The following is a 10,022-nucleotide window of genomic DNA, read 5'->3' as shown; positions in this document are numbered from 1 at the left end:
TGTCGCGACTTGGGCGCGAACCCGCGACCCTCAGATTACAAAGCGCACGCCTTAACGCGCTAGGCCATGCCAGGCAACATTAGGATGGTAGCTATAGAGTTGCACATATGTACAGCTGGCCATTAGAAAAGTTTTAGTAAATTTCTTTGGAGTGTCAGCTGTATAAAATGTTATTTTACCTTACTATGTTTCAGTAGGTTTGTTTGTTTTTGGAAAAAAGGAAATGAAATTGAGCGATATTACTGATTTAAATCACATGTTTTTGTATAAAATCAGTCAGAAAACATCTTTACTGATGAAAACCCTCAGCACATAAAGTAAAATTTTCAAATTTTATCATTTTTGGAGATATTAATACAACAACGTGATCTGTTATGTACGTTTTCTGTATAAAATTGTTATTGGAGCTTCGATTGTTGCTAGATGTCATGCTAAACTATTATTTTTGCATTTATGATGCAATAAATGTTACTTGTAGTCTCAAATGCAGTATTTCTACATTGATTAAATGAAGAAAAATTAATAATAACGAATTTCAAGAACGATTTAGTTGATACTTTGCACAGTTGGTTGTGATTTTTTGGTAAGCAAATTCACCCTTTATGTCAAACAAGAGAAACCAAAACCATAAATCGGTCAGTCACTACTTGGCGCGTAAGTCAAGGAAGAGAAATATAAAACAAGCATGGCGGTAGTGGGAGAGGTAAGTGTAATATCCATTTGTTAGTTGGGTTGTATGTCAATACCAGTTAGAACGATCGAATTGAATAAAGATCAATTTAAGGAATGTAAGTTCCTGAATATCGATAAACTTTTAGGTGATTAACTCTGTGTAGATATCTCATTACTGTGATAAACTAAGCCAGACGTCGTTAACGTAGCCTGGAAGTGAATTGTAATCGACAGGATCTCCTAAATGTTATGATGATTACAACAGTTTGTTATTCTGGTCGTCAGTCCATAAAACGTGAACATCAACTTATCCGTTCTGACGAAAATGATGATCTGTCTGGCTGAACTGAACTATGTTCTTTGTAATGTAGGTTTACCGTGTTCTGTGAGAAATAGTCAATCACAGGAGGTATCAAGCTCGTATGACAGGAGTCGAACATCGTACAAGTACGTATCTGATTAAGAGTGATCACTCTAGAGAGATATAAGTTTACTATGTATCTATTATTCACATGGTACAGTTAAGGTAACATTGAAAGATATTAGTGTTTCTTATAATCTGTTGTATGTATAAATTTTACATATGTGACAAACAATTACATTAAAATGACACAAAAAAAATAAAAAGTTCTTGACCTTTCTGGGAAAAACACATCACGTGAGGTTTCAGAGGCATGATGATTAATTTTGATGGTAAAGCATCCATTAACTAAGACAGTGCCCCTAGCTTGAACAGCAGTAAGTCTTCGTCTTTACAACACTAAAATGAGGGGTTTGTTTCCTCAATAGATACAGCAGATAGCCCAGTGTGGCTTTGCTTTAAGAAAACACATACACTTCACACACCAAAGCAGTAGCAGAAGAAATAGAAAGAATCATTTGTTCTCTGTCTCCATTACATTATTTGCTGTCATGTGTACCAATAAAAGTTTTGTTCTTCTGCCATAAGAATTTGCATACAAAGGCTACAAGAAGCTGAAGTGACTTACAGCTGCAACCACTGGGCCAGTGTATGGCTTACTTATTTGTATTCTCTATATTGTGAATGAAGCAGTTAGGGTATATAAGATTTACAGGGGAACAATTAATATGGTTTTGATAAACATTTCCAAAAGTGTAGGTGGAGGGAACAATAGCAGTTAGGGTGCAGTTGATTGTGTAATGATGCAAAATTAAGCATTTTAATATAATTTTTTATTAATGAGGTTATAAGTAATTGCAACAATACATATAACATTTTAATCTGTATGTGTGTATTGTATCTCTTCATTTGAAAAGGGTGTGTGTGTGTGCAAGAAACCACATTTATTGAAGAGGAGATGTGGATAACAAGACTTCAGGAAGTACTAGTCTAGATTTTTATTTCTTTGTTATGTCTACACATCTAAATGTTAAATGAGAACCTCTTTTTCATAGAACTGAAAGGAAAGTGAAATAACAATATAACTAGTTGTAATTTGCTAGACAAAAGTAGTTTGAAGTTCCTGGATTGGGTCTTCAGTAACATAATTATGAAGTGTCTGTTTCTTTTGCCAAGAAAGTGATCAGTTTAAAACAGTTTGCTGGAAGAAACTTGTTTCTATCTATATTTCAGCTTAGATAAGTTCTTTTGTCACAAACTGGATTAACATCCTTGTGCCTAAAAACTGATTATTTTGGTTTTCAGTAACAAGTGAAATTGTAATTATATTTTTGTCTGTTCATTTGCAGGTTTTTTCTTCTATTAATTTCTTAATCTTCCATTAAAAATTAATCATGGAAAACAGTAAAGGCCTTTACACTGAATGATTTTAGTGTTGCAGTCTTCTCACACAATAAAACTTGTGTTTGAAGATTTATACATAAATTAGGTGGCCTATATATCAATCAGTCTGTAAAACTTACTAAATTCTGTAGCAATACTGAAAATGAAAGTTAAACATGAAAAACTATTGATCCGTGTTTTAGAACTTGTTTTACACTTGACAAATTTATTTTTAGTTTCTTGCATTCATCAGTGGTATGATTCCAGATTATAATATTACTCTTTATCATGCTAATACTAACATTAACTTTCCATGTGAAACAAGACATTTTATTTTGATTTAACTTTAATTTTTCTTTTAAATATTTGCTGGAACATATCTTTATAAATAAAAGTTATGGGCAGTGGACCAGTCATTTTTGTAACTATCTGTGGTAAACTTAATGATTAATGTTGCTCAGTATTTTCTTTAGTTAAAACTTGGATATTCTTCACAAGTATAAAATGTATGCCTGTTTCACTATGACGTAAGTTATGTGTAACTTTATTGATGTGATAAAGAGATCATCATATCAAAGTTGTGAAATATAAAATTATAGCAGTCTGATGAGCAATGTTATAGTAATTACTCAACTATGCAGTAATAGTAAATCTTTAGTCATAGTTTACTGTAATGTCTCGCATTTAGATACAGGCTATTTGGATGAAAATTATTGTATAAGCTTGTTTTATTAAATGACTTTGCAATCATTTTGGAAAGAGTCCTTTATATTTTTGCTTACATTTCTTTAGTTTATTAAAACTGTTGAACTTAGCAAACAATTTTGAAAAATATTATACATCAAGCTTATGTTTTGGGAAAGATATTATCCTTGTTAGTGTCCTCAAATACCAAAAAAGTGTGTGCATAATAAAACGAGTTAAGTTGATTTTGTGTAAACGTATGTCTTTGTCCTTATTTAAGTACCCAAATATGTCATTGTTTAAGTTCACCAAATTAAATAAATATATTATTGTTTTTATTATTTCATGTTTCCAGTATGAAATAAAGTATTTAATTAAATACTTTTTTATTGTAATTGCTCATTTAAAGTTGACTAAAGTTATCAAATTTAACAGAGTTAAACATGGTCCTTGAATATACTGAAGCCAAGAGAATGATGCATGTCACCTGTAATTTATAATGTATCATGTAGACATTATGAAATATATACTAATGCATAAAATTCTGTTTAGTTAAATAAACACTGAAAATAAGGTAACAAAGATTATCTTCTTGTTGCTTACTGTCACTCGGTTTTCAGCTCAGAGGAATTTCTTCCAGTTGTTAGTTATGTTCAGATGACAAACAGTACATCAATATTCATAAGGTAACTGTGCTTATTTGAAGATCAATGGAAGATTCATTTTAAATTTTGAATTAACCCTACAAATGAATTACACTATTTTCTTTGTAGAATGACTAAACATTATAATATAAAAACACAGAGGTTTTGTTTAAATATCTTAAAATCTCATAATATTATCCATTTATTAAAGAACCTAAAACTCGTCTTTACAAAGTGACCTGTATTGGCTGTATTTGTGTGAACTAGTATTTTGTAAAATCGTCACACCTAAGTTATAAGTTATATAAAGTTCTAAAATTTAAGTTATCTTAAAATACAGAACAGTAAATAAAGAAGTAGAGTAAACAATAATATTTTTTATTTTGAACTTTTTTATTCATTTGAGGCTTGACCCAGTACTGAATATCAAGTCTCATAAAATTTTACAGTAGGATGTGAAACAAAACAACAATCTTTTAGATTTAGTATGTGTACATTTCAAAATAAGAAAAGGTCATAAATTACAATATCAGTATCTTAGAATTGCACAATAATTTATAAAATTTGGTAACTTAGCTCTGTTTGAGTCATATTCAGAAGAAAGTGTACCTAAAGAAGTACTTCCAAAAAATGGCAAGAGGTAGGTAGGGGCACTGAGATTAATTCAGTTAATGCAGTAAGCAGAAAAGATGGGAGATTCAATTTTCCATATTATAACTTCTCAATATTAGTAATTTGAGTTCCTAATTCATAAGAAACTATAGACTTGGTATTTGAATATTACAAACTCTTATTTGAGCATATCATATAATGCATAAAAACTGACATTTAGAAATTGTTTTTCAGTATTTACTTTAAAGTTAAAAATTCAACTAATGTATAATACTAAAATTTGAATTATAATTTACATTTTAAAACCAAACACGTTTGTTTTGAATTTTGAGCTAAGATTTATGAGGGCTATCTGTGCTGGACAAGAGGGAAGGCAGTTAGTCATCACCACTTATCACCAACTCTTGGTCTTCTCTTTTACCAGTGAATGGTGGAATTGACCATCACATTTAACACCCCCACAGTTGAAAGGGCCAGCATGTTTGTTGTGACGAGGATTTAATCCCGCAACCCACGGGTTACAAGTTGAGTGCCTTAACCACCTGATTTGAAATTAGTGTTTTGAAGAAAATGTTTAATGAAAAATTTTGTGGTAATTAAATTTTTCTTATCCAGCTTTCATCATTGAGTCATAGAAATTGATATGAATGTTATGATATTATGCCATTCATTAGACATGTGGTATCAGATTATGTATTTTCACTACCTAAGTTTCAAACTTCCAAAAGTAGAATGTAAAATGTTATGTTTTTTTTATGTAACCATTTTTAAATAATACAAAATCATAAGTTATTTTATCCATACTACAAAATTCCATTGCAGTTAATAATTTTTATAAAGTAAACTGTATCTGTTCTAAAAAGAAAAAAGCTTTAGAACATCACCCTTTCTTCATGAGACTATAACAACAAAAAGACAAGTTTACTTGTGAATACACTTTGCAAAGGCTGAGAAATTGTGCAGGAGGAACTGTGAACTTTTGACTAGTTGTGCTGATTTCTCCAAGCCAGTTCCCTTGGCTGTGGCTTTGCTAGATAGTAGATAGGGCTAGTGTGAATCTTCTTAATCCATTCATGCACGTCACTAATCAGATGATGAGACATTTGGCTAATCATTGAAATTAACTTTTCAAGTAACCATAGTTTATTCTCTTTAGAAAGCACACTAGCTGACCTAGCACTTAGTTTATTAAACTAAGCCTCAGATTAACCTTAATGTGTGGTATTCAAGTACAGTAATGCCTATCGCACAGTCATAAGTAGCTGCAAAATACAAATCCATAAGTGTTTTGCACAGAATTGTTTCAAACATGAACAATAAGAAATCCAAGCTAATATCATTGTGCAATCACCAAAGTAATCATTACTCAAACATTAAAAATAAGTCTCCATCCAACTACTGTCTTATAGGTTTCTTAGGACTACAACAGGCTCAGAGAGAATTGAACAAGATGTGTAGATAGAGATGAAATCCATAACTTTAGTACATATTCCACACTGTTAAGTCTAACTCTGAACCTAGTGCACTTTATAACAGATCATTTCATTGTAAGGAAGTACTAATTATTGTAATGATTTAAAATAGTCTCACTTCAGGATGACATGACAATAAAAACGCAACTACAAGTGTTACAGCACAATAGGTACAGCGTATAACATTTGCCTAAAATAAAAGATTAGTATTCATATAAGACTTGGATCTGATTTACATAGACACTTTAACTGCATTTAAAAAAGTATATAACAACAGAAAATGTAACGTACTAAATAAAATGAGAAAAAGTTTAAAAATTGTGAAGTGTTAAAACTATGAATGAAAACCAATTTTTGAAAAACACTCTAAAAAATTTATCATACATCTGGAATAGCTGCTGCATACCTATTACATGCAGTGAAATATTAAACTACTTATGTTTGACCAAACGGCTCCCAAAAATAATTTTCTGATCATGACTTCCTCAGTAAATAAAACAGTAAAAACCATTATTTGTGTGAACCTCAACAGACACAATTACAATGTTCATCATGAACTGGATTCTTTTTTATAAATCTTTGAATCAGCATGATGCACAAGCACACAGAAATGAACTAAAATCTGCTGATAATGATATATATGACATTGATGAAATAACTTTGTTGAGGACCAGTATTTTGTAGAATACAATCACATTTCAGTTGTAATACAGTACATTTTATATATATATATATATATATATATATATTCATGTTATTATTACTGTCTACAAATAAATCTTGAAATATCAATTTTCATAGAGCACGGAACATTAAGTAAAGAAATACAGATCAACAATGATCTTTCCTTGTCAATGAATTTGTACTCACTTTCCACAGTTTGTTGAGCCTTGTCACATTTTACAACTGGAGGATGTAAAATATTGTTCTTGTTTTATATACACACATTGATATAAAGAACATCAAAGGTTATATTTAAGTACCACAGATGTCTAGTGTAATTAATAATTCTTATTAATTAAAGTGTATTTATGTCTAAAAATATTTTTCAAACATCATTCATCTTACCTTTCCTTGTGAGTCTACAACAACAAAAAAAGGATCTTCTCATGAAGACAATTTTCAAAACCTAAAATACCACATAGGAAAAATTCTGAGCTTTCAATTGGCTATAAACATTTCATAGAACAAAGTAAGAATGTGTTAACAGTCATTTCCAAAAACCAAAGAAATGGACAGAATTAACTTTTTTGATTTTCTAAATATAGTAATATTTCAGAAAATAGATAAGAAAGGAGGTTTTTTTATTTTATATTCTTGTTTGTCAAAATTTGGTAATTTAAATTTCTATTTGTTAAAAAGTATAAAATTTGCCTTTGGATATAAGAAATATAATTTAAACCAAAGAAGCATTTAGCATAGTGAATGACAAAGAAAAATTGATACTTAGGAAATTGTTTTAATATTTATTTTTAAATTAATTAATTATTGTGTACTATTACACTTGAATTACAATTTACAATCTGCTACCACATGTATTCACATATATTCATAAAATAATGGTTCAATAATGTACATTCAATAGATTTTGAATGTAAATCTACAAATGTGATAACACCCTCCAACCCCTACACATAGTCACACAGTTAAGAAGGTGTAGAATGAAACAAATAGAATTACTAGTATAAAATAATAAATAACATTCAAGCCACCAGAAGCAATACTTAAATATTATATATGTTATTAAACTGTTCTAACATGCCTTGTGAAAGCATCGTCTTCATGTACTGTATGGTTCATGGAACACGCATGAAAGAGTGGGGTGCTTTGGACATGAAAGCTTTCTCATGTCATCTTTTGCAAGGGCAACAATACTGCAGACACACTAAACTTGGTTTTGGTAAATGTCAGTAAAATCATGTTAACAATAAAGAAGGGTACATAATTTCATTGTAGCAGTAACTTGGTTGTTCAACATCATAATACTATTGTATTAATGCACCACATAGAGGTGTGTGAATTTCTACACATTACATGTGGCACTTAGAGCATAATGAAAGCTAATCACTAAGTTGTTACTGAGTAGTCCTAGCATATCACTAGTTGAAATATATCCTGCAGACTCTCCGTTCAGTGTCACAGAAAGAGGGATATCTGAGAATGGGTTAACATTCAAAGAGTCATATCCACAGTTTCATGACAAAATTGTATAGTACTTTACACTTCCTTGTGTATGTGAAACTTTATTGTTCTATGATGTAGAAGCTTCTTCTCTGGATACTTGTAATCAACTAAAGAGAGGGAATGAATTTGGTCAGATTTATTTTGGAAAAGTCAAGATTTGCTGTTAAGATATATTTGTAATTTCTTTCTTGAACATGCTAAATGTTTGTGCTTTAGTTATTCACATGGAGTAAACTTTAGGGCAAGTAGTTTTTGATGCAAAAGAATGTTCTTGTAATTCCAAAAATATTAAGAGACTGGCTTATCAAAACTTCCATAAAGAATACGTTCATAGAATTTCTCATTAACTTTGTCACTTTTCACCAACAGATGTGAAAGGTTGCAAAGATCATACGTTATTTATTAGATAAAATACTTGGTTATACAAGCAATGGACCATTTTAACTGAGAAGATATTCACCAACTGTCCCATTTATTAATAGAAGTTGGAAATGTTTTTTGTGTGATGTATTTTTCTCCAAATTCTGATGTTTCAACAAGACAGTTTTTTTTTAATTCCTTAAAGCTGCTATAAATCATTTGTGAATGGATTTTTTTAGCCCATCTCAAGCCCACCACCACCTCTCCAAAGTGTACTCTTCTATCAAAACTATAGAGAATCCTGGCTGATACCCATGTCATTTAAATGTAAACATCCAGTGTACCTTTGAAAGATTATAAATATCAATACACTAGATGCAAAAGTTAACACCAAAGGTAAACAACACAAATAGCCTGAAGTCAGCTTTTATATCTGATGAACATAAAGTTTTTGATGTTTATGACAATATCAGTCTGAGGCATGTTTATTGTAGTTTTGAAAACTGATTGTAAAAAATCAAATATATATCATACAAATATCTTTGGTAGCATGTATGTGAAGTTCAATTAAAAGTTGTTGCTTATAATTATAAATGCTGTACCAAATATAGTTTTGTTTCTGGAATATGTTAAATACTTTTCCCTTTCATAATTACTTGCAGCAAAGTACACAAATTGTTACGGCTGTAATTGTACAGCCTGATCCAGTATCAAATTTAAAAGTCATATTGATGTAAGAATGTTGTTATGAATTAGGAAGAAACAAAACTTTTGCTTATATCAAATTATTATTTTGTTTACCACAATGAACATTTTTTTATTATTATATTTGTTGACAAAAATAAGAAGAATGAATGAAAGGAAAGTTGATGTCATTCAGATTCATCCTGATATTTTTGTGAAATCTTCATCTGTTAGTCACAAAACTGTGTTTTGATCTTTATATATTCCAAGTTCAACTCACAGTCTAGAGTAGTGGGTTTGAATTCATGTCCAACCAAAAATGGTTCTTTCAGCTAAGGGACATTATAATATTGTAATCTTTTGTGGGAATACATTTCCAATTAACACTTTAAAACAGAAAGTAAATCAATAGAAACCACCCCTCAGATTTCTACTAATTATACCTCCAACCTTTCAAAAAAAAAAAAAAGATATTAATTTGAAATATACACCCTACCATGATATTTGTGTATGATCTTTGATGATTATTCATGGCTGCTGACTAGATTTACATCACTGTCTGGATTTTGACTGATAGATGGGATATTCTGAACACATTTCAGTGCTGGTCCATTATGGCAGTAAGTTGGCAATATGGACTATTAACGACAGTGCAGTATTGATATATATATATGTAAAGAAACTTAGGAAATAACCAAAATTACATAGTAAAACACATACCTACACATATAGAAGTTGCTCAAAAAATGAAACCAGTATGCAAGTGGTACACAAACACTTACCATAATGTCAGTGGCACCATGTTATACATACTTATGTATAATAAGTAATAATTTTTATATGTGGATACATTCACAAGTCATGGGTTAACTCATTTTAAAATATTTTCAATTTTTTACAAGCTTCTTCATAGTTTTTCAAATTGTTTGAAAAACGTATGTTTATAAATTAATTTTGGGTGCTGAT

At 30.2% G+C, this 10,022-nt stretch overlaps 2 long non-coding RNA genes across 2 annotated transcripts; one reads left to right on the top strand and one right to left on the bottom strand.

Annotated features, from left to right (window-relative positions):
• Positions 1-569: 569 nt before the first annotated feature.
• LOC143233563 (uncharacterized) lies at positions 570-9,559 on the top strand. The gene is made up of 3 exons (XR_013018214.1): positions 570-703; positions 1,044-1,119; positions 8,612-9,559. It is a non-coding gene; the product is annotated as an uncharacterized LOC143233563 (long non-coding RNA).
• LOC143233564 (uncharacterized) lies at positions 5,261-9,679 on the bottom strand. The gene is made up of 3 exons (XR_013018215.1): positions 9,553-9,679; positions 6,897-6,957; positions 5,261-5,439 (listed from the first exon to the last, which is right to left on the bottom strand). It is a non-coding gene; the product is annotated as an uncharacterized LOC143233564 (long non-coding RNA).
• Positions 9,680-10,022: the final 343 nt, after the last annotated feature.

This window comes from Tachypleus tridentatus, chromosome 12, assembly GCF_004210375.1.
Source record: "Tachypleus tridentatus isolate NWPU-2018 chromosome 12, ASM421037v1, whole genome shotgun sequence".
NCBI classification, from domain to species: Eukaryota; Metazoa; Arthropoda; class Merostomata; order Xiphosura; family Limulidae; genus Tachypleus; species Tachypleus tridentatus.
The sequence above is the reverse complement of the archived record's forward strand: the minus strand, read 5'-3'. Positions and strand labels throughout refer to the sequence as shown.